Raw genomic sequence first — 21,705 nt, 5'->3', positions numbered from 1 at the left:
AAACTTAGAGAAAAGTTGCAAGACTATTAGAGGGAACTCCCATATACCTTTCATGCTTATTTACCAATGTCACATTTGTATTCTACTGTGTAGATGTAGATCTATGCATGTGCATGCACACAAATCTTTTTCATTATATATATATATATATGTATATATATATATATATGATTTTTTGATGTATCACTTGGAAGTTATAGGTATCCTAATACTTCACCCAAACTACTTCAGCCCGTATCTCACCAGAACCGAGATTTTCTCCTATATACCCACAGTACGATGATCAAGCTCCCCCAATTTGATATTCATACAACAATATAATCTAATATGCAGTCTGTATTAGATTCCTATTACTGCTGTAACAAATTACCACAAAGACGGTGGCTTAAAAGCAGCAGACATTTATTCCCTTACATTTCTGGAGGTCAGAAGTCCAACATGGGTTTTACTGGGCTAAAATAAAGATATCGGCGGGGCCACATTCCTTTCTGGAGGTTCTGGGGGTGGATCAATTTTCTTGCCTTCTCCAGTTCCTGGAGTCTGCCAGTACTCCTTGACTTGTGGTCTCTTGGCACTCAGCGGGGAGTCTGCTTGAGGATTCTCTCCCTCCCTCTCCCTCTGCTCCTCCCCCTGCTCATGAGCACACTCTGTTTCTCTCTCTCAAATAAATAAATAAATCTTTAAAAAAAAAAAAAAAGGAAAGAAAGAAAGGATCTAACATTGGTGCCACTGGATACCAGAAGTAGGAAAAAAAATATGGACCGAAAAAAGTGTCTGAAGAAATAATGGTCCAAGAAGCTGAGTGAACCCCGAACACGATAAGCACTCACGCTAAGGCACATGGCAAACTTGTGAAAACTAAAGACAAGAGGAAAAAAGTCTTTAGAAAGAGCCAGAGAGGGGCGCCTGGATGGCTCAGTCGTTAAGCGTCTGCCTTCGGCTCAGGTCATGATCCCAGGGTCCCGGGATCAAGCCCTGCTTTAGGCTCCCTGCTCAGCAGGGAGGTTGCTTCTCCCTCTGCCTTTCCCCCTGGCTTTTGCTCTCTCACTCTGTCTCTCTCAAGTAAATAAATAAAATCTTTAAAAATAAATAAATAAAAAGAGCCAGAGAAACAACCCATTGCTTATTAAGGAACACTGATTTAAGTAAGTGACGGTAGGTTTTGTATCTGACAGCATGGAGGCCAGAAGGAAGAGGCAGGTTTTTCAAATCGACTACAAATCCTGTATCTGGCAAAATGATCCTCAGGAGGAAAGGGGAAATAAGGAAATTTTCTGACGAAGGAAGAATATGAAAATTTGTTGCCAGCTGACCTACTATTAAAGAATAGCCAAGGGAAAAGATGCCCAGTTCATCCTTCTCTGTGGTTTATGTTTGCTGCCCACAGCTACTCCTTCCTAGCTCATCTTCACGTGGTCATCAGAGGCCCCATGTTCTGTGCTCCCGACACCCAAACCACATTTATAAACACTGGGAGTGTCTATAGCTTTGGTCCCTGAGCAGTGTGAGGACTGCTGAGTTCTCTCATGGTTTGGCCACAGCTCTGGTGTTCTAGTTAGCGTGGTCCCACCATGCCCACACCACTCACCCCTTCCTCTATCCTGGGGGACAAGAGATGGGGGCTTGGTCAACTCAGAGGTAACATTTCCCTATGTGACCCAGGAGAGAAGAGACCCAGAGTTTCAGGTGAATTTCTTTTCTCTTTTTTTTTACATTTATTATTATTATTTTTTAAGTAAACTCTATGCCACACATGGGGCTCAAATTCATGACCCCAAGATCAAGAGTTGCATGCTCGGGGTGCCTGGGTGGCTCATTTGGTTAAGCGTCTGACTTCGGCTCAGGACATGGTCCTGGGGTCCATGGATGGAGCCCTACGTCCAGCTTCCTGCTCAGTGGGGAGTCTGCTTTTCCCTCTCCCTTTGCCCCTCTCCCCTGCTCGTGATCTCTCTCTCTCTCTCTCTCAAGTAAATAAATAAAACCTTAAAAAACAAACAAAAAAAGAGTTGCATGCTCTACTGACTGAGCCAGCCAGGTGCCCCTGGGGAAATTTCTGCTAAGAGAAATTACCATTCACCAAAAAAAGGGCCAAGCAGGGGATGAATCCTCTTTATTCAGATCCTCTCAGATCATCCCCGGTGGGTCAGGGGTCAGGACACTTTTCCCGGGAACCCCCACTTCCTGGGAAATGGGGGCCTTTGTCCTGGGTTCAGGGCAGCCTGTAGGGGTCTCCAGAAATCAGGAGGGACCCAACCCTGGGTCCTTGTCCCTGAATATATTCAGGGCTTAGAGCCGGTTTTCTGGCTCAGGCTGCAGCTCCTGACTCCACCTAGAGTCTGGGGTCTCAGGAGGGCCCTGGAAGGAGCAGTACCCAGGGGAAACTAAGAAGCCATTTCTGCTTTGTGGTTGATCTGGCAGTAAATGTTTGTGTCGGGGTGTCGTAATTCCTGTAAAAGAAGAAGAGCCTCTGAGCCCCTGTCACCTTCTTAGAACATATCTGGGTGACTTTCAGGTTCTAGGCCCACCTGGGCTGCTCTCTGGGAGCCTCGCTGTGTGGCAGGTGTCTGCCCGGGGCCCCTCCTTCCTCTCACAATGCCCTGTCCCCCTTGCTGTCTTGCTTCCTGAACCTGAAAACACAGCCAGGGGCAGGATGGGCGCAGATCTTCGGCCCCCTTGGGCTTCGGGGACCAGAGCAGTCATTGCCCACACTCACCTGGTAGATGGGAGTGGCTGTGGTGGGGCTGGGCAGGGAGTCCTAAACAGGAGAGAATGGGTGTTGGTAGTCAGAGAGGGAGGGTCATTTCTCTACGGGAGAGACTGGTTCTGCCTCTTGAAATGCCTTCTCCAAGCCTGGTGACCCATACTCCAGTCCCTGACCACTGCCCACTGCACCCCCTGCCCCATTCCTGTTAGCCCAGGACCCCTGGCTGGTGCTCCCAGTGCCCACCCTACCCCTGGCTGGACTCCAGGGTTCTCCTTTGGCCAGCTCAGGGGAGCAGGGACAACTCAGGACATGCTGGGGGGTGGTCCTGCCCCTGAAGAGGGTCCACTCCTGGCCAGAACAGGGCTTGCCTTGTCCTGGCTACTCTGGGGGAAGCAAGGTCTGCTCTGTGCTGCTGAATTGGCTCGTTGCCCACCTTTAGTCTGCACAGCCCGGACCCAGTGGAAAGAGTGGTGGAGGGGGCGGGCTTACCGGGGATGCGGAGTGGCTGGCTGGACCATGGCCTGGGGACAGAGACAGGAGTTAGCACCAGGGCTGTGAAGAAGCTTGGGGCCACCCTCCAGGAGGGGACAGGTCCTCAGCTCTCAGAGAACAGGGAAGCAGGAGCACCTCCCACGGAAAGACCCACTGGCATTTTAGGGCCCAGTGACGGTAAGGTGCTGACGTATGATCTAGATTCTACAAGTCAGGAACTATGGCCAGTTGAGGTCCCCTGAGCTGAAGCCACAGAGAAAGGGTCAGAGGCCCTGGGGAGTGACTGGCAGGAGTGGACACTGGGGCAGGACTACGGGGCTCCAGGTCCCACCCGTGCTGAAGCTATACTCACGGGGGGTGGATGCTGGGCGACAGAGCTCTCTGAGATCACACCAGCCACTGGCCCTAGGAAAGATCAGGCTTACATGTGAGGGGTGCAGGGAGACGTCACAGCTTTGGTGTGAGAGCAGGGGACAAGCAGGATCCTCATTCCAGGCAGGGGTTAGAGACCCCCTCTCTCCACCAGTGCTGTTCAGCAGAGGACAGGCCCAGGAGAGGGGATTAGGAAAGGTCTTTGGAGCACTTCTGTCCTGGGCTCACAAGGGAAGACCCACAAGCTGATGGACTTCTAGGAGAAAGTGTCCTGAAAAGGGATCAAGGACCCAGGAAAGGAATCAAACATGAGGCCTTGTCTGAGTGGAAGGGTCAAGCCTGCAGCTATGTGTGCATGACAGTTGGGGAGCCCCAGGTATGCTGGATCCCTGAATGTGGTGCCCCAACTGTGGCCAGACCCTTGTCCCCTCAGGCCAGGAGATGCTGAAATGTCAGAGCAGCCCATCCTCTATCTCCATCTGCCTGGACAAGAGGCATAAAGGACATCCCAGGACGTCCACCTGGCCGAACCCAGGTTTTCTGCTCTCACACAACAGGGACTGTGGTTCACACATCTGCCATTTGGAGGATGATCCCACCCGGCCTGTCAGGATCTTCCACTCTCCTTTGCGTGACCCTGACCAGGACCAGCCTCAGATCCTGAGGCTGCAACGCCCCCTCACAGGGCGTGTGGACTTAAATAAACCACGGGAGGTGCTGTTTACTGAGTACTTAGTCCTATGAGCACAGCTGTAGGTTTGCCACATGAATGCAGACAACCCTGAGGGGCTGTTCCCTAGTTGTCCCTAATTTAAAACCGAGGAAGCTTGGAAAGAAGCACCCTGGTCAGCAGCTGGTGAGGAAGGAGCCAGATGGAATAAGAGGGAAAATCCAGGGGGCAGTTGGGAGGCCTGGAAGAGCCAGCCCAGAATCCTAGGTCAGGATGGGGTCCCCTGTTGGCCAGGGGTCAGCTGGGGGACAGGATCAGCTTCTGGGAAATGCCATCGTACCTTCCAGTCCTTGTGTGGAACAGGAGACAACCCAGGGCGGCCGCCAGTGCCAGTCCGACCAGGACCCCGACTGCAATGCCAATGATGAACCCCACAGGGAGGCCTGTGGTGCTTCTTTCATCTGAAATAAGAAGAAAAAGGGAGGGGAATGAGTCTCAAGTCAAATCTGGGGAAGCCAGGAGGGGCCGTGGGGGAAGGGCCTGGTTAGGGAGGAAGGAAAGGCCAGTGAGGTCTGGGTGGTGTGTGTTTTCTCACCACAATGTCCCCACCCCCTTGACCGCTGCATCATTTCTGTTCCTCATGGTGAAAACCTGGACTTGCTTCATTCTTCACATTGTCCCCTCACCCCGGGGCCAGTGCCAGGGTTCTCATCATTTTCCTCTCACATTATGCCTCTTCCCCTGGGTCTTCCTTTCCCTTTCTATCAATGTTCTTAGAGGGAGGCCCTTACCTGTTCACTCAACACTAATTAAAGAGAATAGCATTAGCTGACTGCTTTTGAGGTCGGCCCTGTGCCAGGCACGTGGGAAATACTTTATGTTTATCTCATCTGCTGCTTCCCTGTCAATGAGGGGGCCAGGTGTCATCCCCACTGTGCAAAATGAGCATCTGAGTGTGTAAAGGGCTTCAGTAAATCAGTGCAGGTCACCGAGCTGGAACGTAATCAGACAACACTTAATCCCAAATCCCCGACACATAGCTAGTAACAAAAACATTAGTATCAAAAGGACAATAGCTGCTAAATTTGATTGAGCCTGAATCTGTGTATGATGCCGTCTCAGGATTTCATCTCATGAACTCATATTAACAACCCTCACAACAGCCCTAAGACCCAGCTGTTCTTTCCAGTTTTACAGATGAGGAGACTGAGGCTCAGGAGGTAGAGCATCTTGCCCAACTTCCAATAGCTGGTACATATCAGAACCAAGATGCTAACACGATTAGTCTAATTCCGGGATTTTATCCACATTGCCCTAGAGGCTCTGAAGGTGAAGGTGGCTCCTACCTCCTCCAGGCCTGCATCCATTGCACACCCCCTGCCAGTAAAATATACAGGGAAGAGGGAGAGGTCGAGGGTCACTCACAGCTCATATCCAGCCTGATGGGGTCACTTTTGCCAGAACTGACTGGGTTGGAGACCTCACACTGAAAATTCCCAGCATTCTCTCTCCTGACAGGGCATATGGTGAGGGTGCTGTTGTCCTGGGACAGCTTCATTCTCTCCATGAGCTTTAGACCCTGGCCATTGAAGAACCAGTGGATGGAGACCCCAGTGTTATTTGTGGAGCGGGTCAGGACCACAGAGTCCTTATTTCCTGTGACTGTGGTGTTGCTGGCATGGAGAGAGGGCCGGGCCACTGGCTCTGTGAGGAAACAGGTGATGGAATGAGAATGGTCCTGGGGCCTTGGGTCACACTCCTTCCTCTGAGATGCCAGCCACTCCGAGGGCCCCAGCGAGCTCTGTAAAGGTGCCCCAGAGGATGGCCCTGCTGCCTGCAGAAGGATGAGTGTCTTTGTTCAGGTGACGATCTGTAAGGAGAGGGCTGTACCTCCCCCTCTGACCCTCAAGCTCCCTTCTGGCCCTCAGTCCTGTGTCTGCTCTGCCCGGACATCTCTGTAGCATTAGCACCAGGAACCTCTTCTAAGCCCACATGTCCCTCATCCTCATCATCAGGTGGAATTTTTTATTCCCATGGACTTCTGTGTGACTGTTTTCTTGAACTTTTGTGACTTTAAAAGATCATGCCTCATTCCTTATATACCTTTCCATGTATATTGGGGGAGGAGGACTCGCAGCCCTTCTATCTCTGTGTCCAAAGCAGCTTCATGTAAAGTAGGGAAGGCATTTACATAGTTACAATTTACTAGGGAATAAAAGCCACCTGCACCGTCTTCACAACCTTAGGAATCAGGAGTTTTTAATGTACAGGACTTCTCACTCTGAAGAAGACTTTTACTTCCAGATCTGTGGATTGACTCTCCTGGTGAAAAACTTCTGTCGAGTGGTGGTTACTGTGTACAGAGTATTGGCTCCCTTACAAATAGAAGGAAACCACTGAACATAATAAAGGCCTTACGTGCAACAGCCACAGCTAGCGTCACACTCCATGGTGAAACACTGAAAGTAGAAGATAAACACGCCACTCTCAGCACCGGTGTTCAACACAGTACAGAAGTCCAGGCAAAAATAATTAGGAGGAAAAAAAACAGAGAATGCAATCAAATTGGAAAGGAGTAAGTACAATTATGTCTCTTTGCAGATGACATGAAATTTTATGTACAAAACCCTAATGATCCCCCCTCACACACACAAACTGTTGAGCTAATTAAGAATTCAACAAAGTTGTAGGATACAAAAATCAACATACAAAAATCACTGTGTTTAAGAAAACAATTCCACTTACAATAACATTAAAAAGAATAAAATACTTAGGAAAAAAGAGAACAAAATCTTAGGAACTAATTAATGAGTCAACAGACTGTACATGAAAATCGATAAAACATTGCTGAAAGAAATTACAGAGGACACAAATAAATGGAAAGACATCCCATGTTCATGGTGATGAAACTTCATATTGGTAAGATGACAAGGCTACCCAAAGAGATCCACAGATTCAATGTAATCCCTATCAATTTTTTTTAAGATTTTATTTTAAAGTAATCTCTGCATCCAACATGGGGCACAAACCTACAACCCTGAGGTCAAGAGTCGCATGTTCCACCAACTGAGCCAGCCCGATGCCTCCCTGGAATCTCAGGGGCCTCAAATACTAATTTTGAAAAAGAACAAAGTTGGAGGACTCCTACTTCCTAACTGCAAAGCTACATTAACCAATAATAATGGGGATCTGGTATAAAGACAGACATAGAGACCAACGAAATAGGATAGGCACCCCGGAAACAAACACTGGCATATGTGGTTGAATGATTTTCAAGAAGGTTGTCATGACCATTCAATGGAGAAAAAAGTCTATTCAACAAATGGTGTTGGGAACACTGGATGTCCACGCAAATGAATGAAGTTGGACCTGACCTTCCACCATGTACACCTTTGTACATCGTGTACAAATGTTAATGCAAAATAGACCAAACATCTAAACATAAGAGTCAAAACTATAAAAGCCTTAGAAGAAAACGTAATGCAAACACTTATTGAAACTGGATTTCCCAATGATTTCTTAGATATGACACCCAAAGCAGAGACAACAAAAGAAAAAAATAGATGAATTGGATTGCATCAAAATAGAAAACTTCTGTGCATCAAAAGACACAATCTGGAGAGTGGTAGCACTAGGTCTGGAATGAACAGGACATAGGGATGAAATGGACAGCACAGGAAATACAGTCAATGGTATTTTAATGGGGCTGCATGGGGTCAGATGGGACCTCCATTGTGTTGAGTAGAGCATAACATATAGAGTTGTCCAATCACTATGTTGTACACCGGAAACTAATGTCACGTTGTGTGTCAACTAAAGTTCACTAAAAAAAAAAAAAAAAGTGAGGGCAACCCATGGATTGGAAGGAAACATTTGCAAATCCTATCCGGTAAGAGATTAATATCCAGAATATATAACGCACTTCTGCAATTCCACAACAAAAAGCAACTTGAACCTGAGGACCCTTTATTCTTCCCTATTTGCAAAGCATGGGGCTTTCTGGAGCTGAGAACCCCCCTCCCCACATTCCAGACTGGACCCAAGGTCTGCCATGAGAAATCAGGGAGGAAGCCTCTGCAGACATGTAATGGGAGAGTTCAGGGACAGATTTGGGAGCAAATGGGAAATGACTACTTCTAGGCTCTTTGCTGAAAGCCAGACAGACCTTCACCACAGCCGTCGCTGCAGATGCTCCAGGGATCCACTTACCAGAGACTGTGATAGTCTTGACTGTGGTCTTACTGAGGCGAGTGCCAGAGTTATAGGCGAGGCAGGTATATGATCCACCATCATTTGCAGTCATGTTGGGGATAAAGAGCTCCTGTGTGAATGGCTGGGGCCTCCCATTGATAAACCAAGAATACTGTGCGGGCGGGTTAGAGGCTGCGTGTCAGGAGAGACTGAGGTTGGCCCCTGGATGGTAATAGGAGTCTGGTGGGGAAATGGTGGGGGCGTCCGGGCCATCTGGAGCAAACAGAATAAAGCCACAGGTGATGTAATCTGAGGGAAGAGGAAGCTCCTGGTCTGTATTAGGGCCACAGTGTCCCACTAGGCTGGGTCCCAACCTCATTTTAAAAAGTCCGAAGCCCCCTGTGTTCACTGAGCCTGGGTCTGAGACATTCACCTGTTTCCCCTCTCAGGGAGAAGCAGCCTGTCCCCTCCCAGTCTTGGCTTAGGCTGGGCTTGCCCAGGTTTGCCTGGGACAAGAAGCCATGGCCAGCCTGGGGGTCCAGCTGAGAGTCATGGACTCGGACCCCAGAAGGATGGATGTGGCCTGGCCCCCGGCATGTGGATTTGGGCTGGCAGCCCGGGCCAGGTAGGAAAGGAAGTTACTCACAGAGAACATTCAGGGTGAATGGGTCACTACGACCGGCACTCACTGGGTTCCGAGTTTCACACTCATAGGGTCCTGTGTCATTCCTTGTGACACCGTGTATAGTGAGAGTCCTGTTGTCCAGCGACAGCTGCAGCCTGGTGCTGGCCGGGAGGCTCTCATTGTTTACTGACCACAGGTAGCTTGTGCCCTGAGTCTGAGGTTCACACGTTATTACAACAGAATCCACATTCTCCACGGGGTCGGTGTTGTTGCTTGCGATGTTGGGTTTGGGTAACTCCGCTGTGCAGACAACAGAAAGAACATTGCCCTGAGTGGTACCTGTGATTCCTCCACAGGCATCTTGAATCAGAGTTGGCATCTCTCACCTCTCAGCCAACCTGAGTCCTTCAAAGAATAAGGCAGGTCTGTGTAGCTCAGGACAAATGCAAGAGGATCTGAGCGCTCGGAGAACACAGGCCACCTGCTCTCTGTCTGAGAGCAAGCACAAGTCTTCTCAGGTCAAAGAAGCATCAGGGTTTGGTTGTGGAAGACACAGGACAAAGTCAGAGAGCACCCTGGACCTCTCCTGGTTCTTCCCTGACCAACTGACTGTCTGACCAACCTCAGAGGCCACACCTGGAAAGTGTAGGTGCTGAGGTCCTTTCTACTGCACAGACCTAACACCAGTCAACCTACAGGTGTTCTCCTTGAGGCCTTGTTTCCAGGGTTGTCCTGGAGATGGGCAATGATGGGCCTTCCCAGAGCTCATAAGCCTGGAGAACACTGGACAGCATGGCCTGGAAGTGGGTATTTGAGCAGAAGTAATACCAGGGGACACCAGGGGCAAGCCTGGAGGTCAGTCCAGCACTCAGGCTGCAGGGTCACGAAGTAGGACAGTTCTGCTCAGGTGTTCCATGGTGACTGACCTGAGACAGTGGTAGAGCAGAGTCAAGACTAGAAATGATCCAGGCAGGGCCTGGCTGGCTTTGGCAGAGAACTATGTGCTCTGCCCTCAGTCTTTAAAGTCTCTTTTCCCACTGCAGAGGCCAATGCGAACCATGCTGGTCTTTCCTGAAATACAAGTGGGTGTTTTCAAATGCAGAAGGGGTGACTGGTGGGAAGTGGAGGGGTGGGGGGAGGGTGCCTGGCCTTCATGGACCATTTGTAAACACAGTTATGAGATAGAAATTTGAGAAATTAAATGGTTTCTATGTGAAACTCAGTATTAATACCCGAAAAATCTAAGACCCGTTTCTGAAGGAATGTCTCCCTAGGGAGCACTATATGTTGTAGACCAAGTTCTGCAGTCCAACCAGGATCACATGATGAATGAAGGAAGACGTTATAGTGGGTTTGAAATCAGTGACTCCCTGGGTAGAGAAAGACAAGTGAATCCTGTTAAGAAACAGAATTGATGAGGGAAAGTCTGAGGTGCCTCTGTTATATAAAGGGAGGAATGATACCAAATTAGTAGAAATGATATGCATTATGTTAGTAAATTTAGGAAAGAAAGTCCCTGCCACCAATTTCTACAGTCAGAATGGAAAGAAACCCAATGCTTGTATGTGGCTTTCCTTTGACCTCAGGAAACACAAGTTTGATCCAATTTACCCAAATTGGGCAGCATCTAAGTGAAAGGACAGGAACTGGTGGATCTCACCATGTGAGAGGGTTCCACCCTATGGTAAAGGCGTCCTCAATAGCACCCATGTATGTGTGTGAAATAGGCAGTGAACCAGTCAGAAGGCGCAGGGTCTGGCCAGCCCCACCGTGGGAGGGTCTGGGGAACCACTGGGAAGAACGAGAGCCTCACCAGGATGAGGACGTGAGTCAGGAGTAAAAGGCATGAGATGAGCCCATGAGCTTTTGGGGACCGCAGACCTGCCCCTTCTGCCTTTGACTCCCTGCTGGAGTCATGTAGAGAGTAGATCAAGGGGTCACATGTCCTTGTCATGTGGTGTGTTCCACTTGATGGCGTCACGGAGGGAAAGGGCCCTGGATGAGGGCACCGTGAAAGCTCGCTCTCCTGGTGACCTGGGGAAACTGGCTCCTGATGGAGCCCGGCAGAGGATGCTGCTCGGATTTCTGTGTCCTTTACTGTTGCCTGGGAGGGCGGGCCGGGCCACAGGTGTTAGCCGAAGAATCCAGGCAAGGCTTAAGGGTAAAGGAGGCTGTGCAGAGCAGGGGTAGTCCCAGCTGGAAAGGAGGAGGAGGAGGAAGATGAGGGACATGGACGGAGAAGAGAGCCAGAAATGTCCTAGGCTGTGAGCAGTGAGGGTTACAAGTGACTTCAAAGACTCCGGGCACTAAGAGCCCACAGTTGACCCAGGGGCAGGATCCTCCCATGGCTGAGCAACACCACAGTCCTCATGAGACTCTCTGGCAGTGGCCTGAGGGGCTGGTGGTCAGAGGGATAGAACATGGGTCTCAGCCCCTGGAGGGACAGGGAACAGGTGTGGCTAGAACCTCCTAGAATTCTGCATCCAGGGACCAGACTCTGAAGAGATTGGGAATCATTCATTCATTCCTTCCCTCCTTCATGGAAGAGCAATTGAGTTGTTGGGCCCTGTGCCGGTTAGGGGTATGCAGTCGGGAGGAGAGGGCAGAGTCCTTTCCCTTACACTCCAGTGGGATGCCATCAGCACATCAGGAAACAATAAGTGATTCCAAGTCCGATGCAGGAGCTGTGGATTGGCCACCTGAGGGGAGGCCTGGACATTCCCCAACTGACTCTGGTCGTTGATGAATTTAGTTCTTGAGTAAAAACATTAATTGTCCATTTGCTCTCACTTCCCAGACCAGAACATCTACCTTGAGCTGTGGATCCCTAAGAAGAAAGGTCTGATCCAACAGCTGGTCTCAGGGTCCATAGATGCCTGATAGGCCCCCTGGGTGGAGAGACAGGCCTGTACCTGCAGACAGACCTTGTAGGATTGTGATCTGCCTGTGTGACTCTGATTCAATGTCTGCATCGCCCTGTGCCTCTGTTTCCCTTAAATAAAATCAAGTAAATGGTCTCAAGCTTGCTGTGTTGTCTGTAATTAACGTTAAATCTTTCACAATTACCTGACCTAAGGCTTGGTATAGAGGAGCTGCCCAGATAAACTGTTACTTGCCTCCATGAGAGACGGCTCCCTGGGCCTAATCCTGGTGCAGGACTTGCTGCCAGGAGCATCTTCTCTCCTCTGTTCCTCCCTGGGGGTGCTGACCTTCCTCCGGGGTCTCCTATCCCCCAGGGCAGTCAGACAGTGGCCCAGGGACCTTGCCTATCTCTGCTTTCCACCCCAAGTACCAGGTGAAGGACCAGGCTCTGCCCCTCCCCAGATGTGGCTCTTGGTGCCGAGCCCTGGCTGCTGACCAGCTCAGGAACCTCAGGACTCAGGCAGCCAGGAAATCATTGCTCCCTGTCCCCCCTGCCAGGAAGCCAAAACCCACATATGGCACGGACTCCCCAGCGTCACTGGAGTCAGGAGCCCTGAGTCAGGGATCTGGGCAGGGGCTTTCTGGGCTGAGCCCTGGAGAGGATCCCAGGGGCCCCTTATGCCTGGCCCTGACTGAGCCCCGCAGGGTCTTTCTCAGAGTCATGGTCATGGGAAGGAGCCCAAGGGGTTGGACTGAATCTGTCTCCCTCTGCTGAGTTATTCCCATCAGACTGGTCCTTCTCTTTGCAGCGAATGTGCTGGGGCTGGAATCCACGAAGGGAATTCGGATCTTAGGAAGTTTGTCTCCACTGTGTGTGTCCCACACTTAATGCTCGAACCCCACACGGGACATAATGCAGAGGGGGATGGAGGTACAATCCAGGCCTGTGAATCCTGTTGTGTGAAGTAGAATTCACCGCACCCAACACCAGAGGTGAGAGAGGAATTACTCACGGAATACGCGCAGCTGTCCTGTTCCTTCATCAGCTTGAAAATTTCTCTTTGTGATTTGTACGGTGTAGTGTCCTGTGTCGTTCAGGGTGATGTTCTGGAACAGCAGGGATCCATTGGGGTATATTGTCTCTCTGCTGCTGTGTGCAGGCCCTGGGGTAGTTATATTTCTGTCTACTACATATGATACAATTTGATGGCTGGCCTCTACAGTTTGCCCTCTGAACCACCTATAGCCTAGAAGATCCCCAGGCGCATTGTTGACTCGCAGAAGAACATCCTTCCCTTCAGCAACACTGGGCGGCACCGATTCCACCGTGACTCGGGCAGTGGTGGGCGGGTTCCAGAAGGTTAGGAGTGAGACTAGGAGGTAAGAGAGGAGACGGATCAGTGTTTGGACCTATGTGTTGGGAGGGAAAGCTGGGGTTCTGGAGAGAGAGCAGATCCTAATCCCCCAGCCTCGGTGTGTGTGTGTGAGTGTGTGTCTCCTGCTGGTCAAGGTCAGCGGCATGACCACACTACTTCAGCGCCTCTGAACTTAATTTCCTCTGTTTTCAACCCTCTTCCTCACATGTCTGTCGCTCACTCCCTCCCTGCCCTCAGATCCCTGCTACCACTCAGGGGGTCCTGGGGAGAGGCCTGCCCTGAGCGCCTCCTCTAAAGACCCTCAGTCTCACATTGTGACCTTTCCCTGCTCTGTTCCCTTCCTGGTGCTTATCAGGACCTGACATCACATTCTAGATGTCTCTGCGTGTCTGTCTTCCTCCCCATAGAAGTGAGCTCGGGGAGGGCAGGGACCCCTCTGATCTGTGCTGTAGCCCAGGGGTGGGGCAGGCTGCAAATACCCGGGGCTGAATGAATGTGGCCCCAGGGCTCTCCAAGTCTGGCGTTTGTCTGTCAAGATCTCAGGTTGGGTGGGAAAGGGCAGCGATTAGGGTCCCTGGTGGTTGTTATCAGTTTTCAGAATTCAGTCCTCAGTGATGAGTAACTTGGGAAACAGCCCTTGGCTCCCCACTTCCAGATCATGAGATTTTCCCGCTGCTGAGCCGGCTCCCCCGTCCTGCCCTGCTCCCCTGTCCCCTCTCAGAGCCCTGTCCTCCCCGGGAGACCCCAGCCAGCCTCTCTCTCCCATCCTCCCGCCCCCTCGCAGGGGATCATCCCTCTCACCTGCCAGGAGGACCTCCTGCCAGGGGAAGCGTCCTCCTCGGGGAGGGGCCGACGGGGGCTCCATGGTGCCTGCTGCCCGGTCCGTCCCTCCCTCTGGGGGAAGAGCTTCTGCTCCAGAACCGCTCAGGAGCACTGCCGTCCTGTCCTGTCAGCTCTGCCTTCCTCCCTCCCTCTGAGCTGAGCGGCCTCTGGGGGCAGGAGACTGGGCGGGGTCACGTGGGCCGGGGGCGGGGTCTCTGCCAGGGCCCCGCCTCTCCCCTCCCCTCCCTTCCCCTCCTCTCTCCTCTCATCCTCTCCCCTCCCTCCTGACTCCCTTGTCCCCTTCTTCCCCTTTCATTTCTGTCTTCATTGCGGTTCCCTGGGAACTGCTGAGGCCCCTCCGTCTTCAGCTGTGGTTTCCCACCATATGCGAGAGCGCGCACACGCCCTTGTTTGGACAAACACAAGCGTGTGGCTTTGGCGTCCGGTGACCCCCACAGCTCGGGTCAAGGTGCAGGGTCAGCGCCCCCACAGCCCTCTCTCCTCCCCGGGTGGCTTTCCCTTCAGAGCAGGAGCCTGGGGGCTGCCTCAGGAACCCTTGTCACAGGGATGTCACCCCCACTGTGCGCTGGAATCACCTGTGGAACTTTATCAAGACTGTGGATGCCCAGGTGACACCAAGAAATGCTGTTTCAGCAGATGCCCAGCCAGGCTGAGACCCCATGATGTGGGGGTGGGGCCACCTCTCCCTCTCCTGTGCCCACGGAGGGTCTGCAGACCGTGTGAAAATGCAGATTCTGACTCAGCAGGTGTGGTGTGGACCCCAGAGTCTGCCTCTAACAAGCTCCCAGGTGATGCTGATCGTCCTGCCCAAGGGGAGCACACTCTGAATAGCCAGACTGAGGGGGACCCGGTTCCCTTACAGGATGGCCCTTCTCCCTACTCCTCTGCTGAGTCCTGGCCTTGAGTCTGTGGGCACCACACACAGAGCCCCAGGGTCCCCAAATCCAGGGGATTATTTCTGTTGTGACAGCGAAACCCAACTGGGCATCTGTCTCCCCGGTGTTTTCACAGGTGGGGAGGTTGGACTGACTCCTGGCAGCAAGGTCCCAGAGATGACCCTGGGGGTGAGAAAAGGGCAGGCCGGGTGATGACTGGTGAGGGACCCACGGCCCTTCCCTGGTTGTCCCCAGCCCAGCCTCTGCTTCCAGGGACAGAGACCCAGGACCAGGTGTCTCAGGAGCTCAGTTCCCAGGTGGGAAGGGGGTTTCTTGTGTCCTGGGAAGAGAGGACGTGGTGGGAGGTCGGGTGGCTGGGACCCCCAGGAAGGTTTGGAGGAGACCCTCCCTCAGGGTCTGTTGGCTGAACTGTGGCCCAGAGACTGTCGATGTGCTCCTGAGAGTCCTGAGCAGCCTGTGTCCTCTGCTTGGGGCACTTTCCTGTAGTGTCCCTACCTCCCCCATGGGTGGTGCCAGACAGGAAATGGGGAGCTGTGCAGGGACCCCTGACAGATAAGGGAGCTCCTAGGGCTCCAGGTAGAGCGGGCAGGACAGAACTGGCACGTGGTAGGGATTCAGAAGGGTCTGTTGGAGAAGGGATGGAAACCAGGCTCCTTCTCCACCTCCTTAGCCCAAGCCAACTTCAGGCTTTAAAGTCCTTCAGGGTTTAAGTGGGGGGTGGGGTGGGAGGGATGGGGTGACTGGGTGATGGACACTGGGGAGGGTATGTGCTCTGGTAAGCGCTGTGAATTGTGCAAGACTGTTGAATCTCAGATCTGTACCTCTGAAACAAATAATGCAATATATGTTAAGAAAGAAAAAAAGAAGAAGAAGAATGTAGCAGGAGGGGAAGAATGAAGGGGGGGAAATCGGAGGGGGAGAAGAACCATGAGAGACGATGGACTCTGAAAAACAAACTGAGGGTTCTAGAGGGGAGGGGGTTGGGAGGATGGGTTAGCCTGGTGATGGGTATTGAGGAGGGCACGTTCTGCATGGAGCACTGGGTGTTATGCACAAACAGTGAATCATGGAACACTATATCTAAAACTAATGATGTAATGTATGGGGATTAACATAACAATAAAAAAATTTAAAAAAAAAGGAAAAAATAAATAAAGTCCTTCAGGGTTTAATGTCTGCATGCCCCTATGTCGCCCCCTGGAGGCGGTTCTGGGGGCTGCACCAGGGATGCTGACCAGGCTCCCAAGGATGTGAGTGGGTCCTGAGTCGTGGGCAGAGGTGAGGGACTGGTCAGCCTGGGTCCTGGTCCCTGGGGGTCCTAGACTGCCTGACTGCATCCCAGGGCAGCATGAGCCCAGGGAGAGGACAGGCACTGCCCAGAAGATTCCTGATCCTGTGTCAGGAGAATTGTCCACCCAGAGGGATGTGCTCCCTCAGCAGGAGCTCTCTGTCCTCAAGATTTCAAGGAATGACCTAGTAGGGGTCTCTTGAGACTTTGGTGAAAAGGTACTGGCCTGTGGGGCTGGACACTACAATGCCCTGTCTCCCCATCACAGCACTGGTGGGATTGCATCCATTGTGTCCCTGTTTCTCCTCTGCTCTAGGTCTCCCCACAGGAACCAGGAGCTGGAGCGGCTTCACCCAGACACTCAGCTGAGGGATCCCAGGGCTGCCTCTGTGAAAGGGGAGGAGACCCTCAGACCAGGGGAAACACAGGCAAATGCTGGGTTCTCCTGTCCCGCCTGCCCAGGACTTTCCCCCTTGTTCCCCAGGACTCCTTGGACTGCTGAGAAACCTTCAAGGAGACATAGCAGGTGTCCTCACAGACCAGGGACCCTCAGGATGAAGAGTCACCTCCTGACGTCTTTTGAGGTCAGAGTAGGGCTCTGAACTCCCCTGGTAGTAACTGCACCTGGGGTGGTGATCCAGATTTTGTGGCAGGTCAGATCTCTGAGAGAAGAGGAAGGACACAGCTGCCCACCCAGGCCCTCCGGGGAGAGAAGTCAGTCACAGACAGAGATGGGAGGGGGTGTCCGTGTTCTGGGAATGAATGGGGGTCTGACCTCTAACTGTAGGAGGTCCCTGTCATCCCTCCTGAATCTAGGAGGTGGAAAGGCCCGACAGGCTTACAGGGACAGCCTCGGGCACGTGCTGGCCCCCTCCCATGCTGGTGCCAGCGCCCTTAGAGGACGACCCTTCTCCCTACTCCTCTGCTGTGTCCTGGCCTTGAGTCTGTTGGCACCACACACAGAGCCCCAGCGTCCCCAAATCCAGGGGACCCCTGGTATCACATGGGGGTGACATTGTGTGGTTTCCCTCATGCATTCAAGGAGTATTTACTGGGCATTTGTGACTTGTCAGGGCCTGGGCTGGGTCGTGGGAGCTCCACAGAGAACAGGACAGATGTGGGCCCTGGACGCATGGGGTTTCCCTTGGAACAGGGCCACCGGCAGTCAGGAAATCATGGCACTGAGGAGTCATTTAGAATCAAGAGAAGGGCCAGGAAGGGAAAGTGCCTGGTGCATCGGAGCATGTCAGGGGGTCTTAGCTGATGGGGGGTCACATGGAGCACTCCTGAGAAAGTGACCTTATCGCTGAGACCTGAAGCGAGAATAGACTTTCGCCCTCTAAGGACAGAGGTGTGGAGGGACTAGCTGCCCATAGAGGGACCAGTCTCAGCGGGCAGACGCCTGGCTGGCCGGAGGGGCTGACGGGGTCCAGTGTGGGGAGCCTGCAGAACCAGGAGGACGGTGACTGGGTGAGGCTGGGGAGGGTCAGACCCTGCTGGGCTGTGGGTGCTGAGGAAGGCGCCCAGGTGTAGAGCAGCTCTGCCGCCCTCTGGTGGACAAGGAGGGAAGTGTAGAAGGCCGAGTCAGGGTGCCAAGCCTCTCTGCATCATTTATTCAACATCAATCTGTAGACATTTCACATGGATCGCATTATCATGTTAATACTCCATCATATTCCGGCTTTATGAGTCCCAGTCTCTGCTGCTGTAAGTACATTGTTCCTGTCTCTTCCCTCAGTAAAATGTCACCAAGCTCAGATTTCCAGGAATGTATATTGATGTGTTTGTCTCTGGTAAGTGACAGTGTGTGTGTCCCTGGGCAGCAGTGGTGTGTGTGGCTGGAATGCTGGGTGGTGGGTCTGTGGGGAGAAGAAGGAGAAGCAGGGACCTGGGCGTGTCAGGAGGGGAGGGTCTGTGTCAGGGGGGCAGAAGGAGGAAGATGGACAAGTCAAGTTTCCTTCTTACTCCCGGGACTTGGCATCAGCACAGGGTCCTTGACCCTGGGAACACACAGCACCACACACCTCTCTGTGTCCCTGGGCCAGGCGAGGTGGGAGCTGCTTCCTTCCTGTTCATCAGGACCTGGGCCTCCTGGGCCTCACAATGCTGAGACGGCTTCACACTCACGGTCTCACCGGCACCTAGGAGGACCCCCACGTTGAGGCCTGGGTTTCTCCTCTCCCCGCTCCCTGTCCCTGGGGTTTCTGTCCTGCACCTTCTCTCTGGGCCTGTGTGGCTGGCCTCGGCCAGTGGCCCCACCTGCTTCTGCTCCAGGCAGCTGCTCCTGTGGTCGCTGGCCCCTCACGATCTCTGGGCCCTCTAGCTGTCATTTGTGACAGAAGAGAGGTGAAGCTGAGATCGGCGTTCGTCCAGGTGCTGCACTTTCTGGACGCCCTGGAGTGATGCGTCAATGGAATCATTACCGTGTCTCCTGGTAGAAATATTCCTCCCTTTGGAACTAACACTTCTAGGTCAGCAGCGCATAATGTCGCAGGGACGGGAAACAGACATTTTGCTAGTGGATCGTGAGGGGTATAGTGAGCGGTGTCATTCCCATTTCCACCCCTCGATTCCTAGATGTGAGAATCCTGGCTGTGGGAGAAACAGCACAGACTGGACACAGACCCAGAGCATGTAGAGCCTCCTGGAGTTCCTACCCCAACCCTAGCTCGTGCTGTCCCTGAGTGTCCAAAGGGCCAATCCCACTTTTCTCTCAGGACAGCTGCTTCAGGATCGTATGATGAGTGAGCACACACATTGCCGCATTTCATTTGCTCTGAAGTGAGTCCCTTGATCGGAAGCAGTGCTGTGTGGGACCCTGTGACAGTCGATAAGGCATTCTATGAATCCGTGGGTGGTCGTTTTGTCAGGAGCTTTGTGTGTAGGGAAGGAAAATCCGTATCCAGAGTGAGTGCCTATCCAGTAAGAACAAAACAGTGCTCCTTCCATGATGGAAATGGTCCAGTGTCATCAACCTGCCAGCAGGCAGCTGTCTGGTCACCCTGGGGAATGGGGCCATATCGGGGGCCCAGCGTTGGTCTCTGAGCTGGCAGATGGAGCACTCAGTGGTGGCCATAGCTAGGTTGGCCTTGGTGAGCAGAAGTTCATGTTGCCGAACCTGTGCATCAACTCCACCTGCCCCGCCGCCGTGGCCACTTTGCTCATGAGCCCCCGGGCAATGACAGGTTGGCTAGGGAAAGAGGCTGAGTGATAACCACGGAACAGGCCATGGATCCACTTAAGTATTAAAATCCTCCCATGCTAACATGCATGGTGAGTGTTTAAAAAGGTCTATCCACATACCTTTTCCCCAGACTTCCTTGTCACCAGTTTTCCAACCATGTTCCTTCCAAGTCCCTGACCGTGTAGCCAGATCATTGGCCACAGTGGGTATACAACCACATATCAGGCCATTTCTCCTTCCAAGCACAAGGAACAACCCGGTGCACTGCCTGAAGCTCTGCCCATCGAGAGGATTTCCCTTCGCCCCTGCCCGTTAGGAATGTTCCAGAAAGGGGCTGTCATGCTGCAGCTGTCCACTGTCGAGTGGTATCTGCCTGGCATGCAGAACCATCTGTAAACCAGGCCCGAGGTTTCTCTCCCTCCATCAACTGATCATAGACGACTCGCCGTGAGGCCACAGGGGTGGCTGGGAGAGAGAAGGCAGGGTCGCAGGAGTGGGGAGCGTGGGCACCTGGGCCATTTCTTCACGTGCCGCGTGTGCCTTCAAGGCCTGGCCAAGCTTGGTCATCTCATTTCCCACTTGCATTTGATGAGGGAGCGCTGCTGTGTATGCCTGGCTTTATGGCCTGGTGTGTCACCCAGTCCACGATGGAATTAGTGTCAGTGCAGAGCCTCTGTCCAGTAACCTCCAGAGGCTCTGGGTATATTTCCTATTCCCCGGTGCATAGACCGCTTCAGTCACGTGGTAACTGGGTGGCCCGTGGTTAAGCCTTTAGTCTGTACTAAGGTCCGGTGGCAGGCCAAAAGCTGTTTCTCAAAAGGAGAGCAGTTAGCGAGAGGATAGCAAGATTTTGCTTCACAAGCCTAAGGGGCCTGCGCTGTGATTCACGTCTGTGGGCCGCTCCAAGGGGTCCAGACGCCAAGCCTGGCCGCTCCAGCACCACTGGACCTGCTGGGCTCTGTGGCCCAAATGGCAGAGCAGTTCACACAGAGGGGGACCTGCAGCAGAGCCTTCTCTTATTCTGGGCAGCACTCAAAACTAGCAGCGTTTGGGTCACTTGGTAAATGAGCCAGAGGAGCACACCTAAATGGGGAACATGTTGCCTCGAAATCCAAAGAGGCTCACTCGGTGTTGCAGTTTGTTTTGGGGGGTACGAAGGGCAGGGTGCAGCAACTGATCCTTCAGTTTAGAAGAGGTAGATTGGGGGCGCCTGGGTGGCTCAGATGGTTAAGCAACTGCCTTCAGCGCAGGTCATGAGGATCGAGTCCCACATCGGGCTCCCTGCTCAGCGGGGAGCCCGCTTCTCCCTCTCTCTCTGCCCCTCCCCCTGCTCATGCTCTCTCTCCCATTCTCTCTCTCAAATAAAGAAATAAAATCTGGTGATCAACATAACAATAAAATTTTAAATAAATAAATCAATAAAATCTTTAACAAAAAATAGAAGAGGTAGATTGATAGGTCCCTCCCCCCTGGACCCCTAGAAATTTCACTGAGGTAAAAGGCCCCTGAATTTTTGTTTGATTTATTTCCCATGTTCTGCACAGAAATGTCTTACCCAGAAGCCTAGAGTCGCTGCTAACTTCTTGCTCACTGGGTCCAGTCAGCATAATGTCATCAATGCAAATGGCCGGGGTGATAATCTTGTGAGAGGGAAAGGCAATCAAGATCCCTGTGAACTAAATAAAGTATGACACAGGGCTGGGGAGTTGATGCGCCCCTGGAGTAGGACAGTGAAAATGCATTTCTGGCCTTGCCAGTGAAAGCAAACTGACTCCAGTGGGTCTTTACTAACAGGTGTGGAGGAAGAAGTATTTGCCAGATGGTTAGCTTCATACCAGGCACCATGGGAGGTGGTAATTCGCTCAAGCAAGGAAACCACGTCTGGTACCACACATACCAGCAGCCATTGGAGTTACCACCTGGTTAAGCTTAGGATAATCCATTGTCACTCTCCAAGACCCGTGTGTCCTTCAAGTCCTTGGTGCTGCACTAATCTCTGCAGTCCCTCGGGGAATGTGGTATTGCTTTCAGTTTAGCATTTTCCTAAGTAGTTCTAGTGCTTTCCACTTGGCCTTTCCCACCGTAATAGCCCTTACTCCACAGGGTGGGGAACCGATGTGGGGATTCTGCTAGCTGTTGAGTATGACTATGGGAAATAACCACAGGATTGGTTCAGCGATACTGGCCTTCCCCCGCCCCCTG

At 52.3% G+C, this 21,705-nt stretch overlaps 1 long non-coding RNA gene and 1 pseudogene across 2 annotated transcripts; one reads left to right on the top strand and one right to left on the bottom strand.

Moving 5' to 3' along the window:
- Window positions 1–385: 385 nt before the first annotated feature.
- On the bottom strand, window positions 386–19,551 carry LOC144380262 (cell adhesion molecule CEACAM6-like; annotated as a pseudogene). The gene is made up of 12 exons (XR_013444270.1): window positions 18,344–19,551; window positions 14,094–14,281; window positions 12,930–13,289; window positions 9,076–9,354; window positions 8,448–8,702; window positions 5,664–5,942; window positions 4,579–4,699; window positions 3,549–3,601; window positions 3,194–3,225; window positions 2,714–2,755; window positions 2,526–2,627; window positions 386–2,447 (listed from the first exon to the last, which is right to left on the bottom strand). The product of XR_013444270.1 is annotated as a cell adhesion molecule CEACAM6-like (transcript).
- LOC144380267 (uncharacterized) lies at window positions 8,929–12,071 on the top strand. The gene is made up of 2 exons (XR_013444281.1): window positions 8,929–9,054; window positions 11,852–12,071. It is a non-coding gene; the product is annotated as an uncharacterized LOC144380267 (long non-coding RNA).
- Window positions 19,552–21,705: the final 2,154 nt, after the last annotated feature.

Source organism: Halichoerus grypus, chromosome 15 (assembly GCF_964656455.1).
Source record: "Halichoerus grypus chromosome 15, mHalGry1.hap1.1, whole genome shotgun sequence".
In the NCBI taxonomy this organism is placed as follows: domain Eukaryota; kingdom Metazoa; phylum Chordata; class Mammalia; order Carnivora; family Phocidae; genus Halichoerus; species Halichoerus grypus.
The sequence above is the reverse complement of the archived record's forward strand: the minus strand, read 5'-3'. Positions and strand labels throughout refer to the sequence as shown.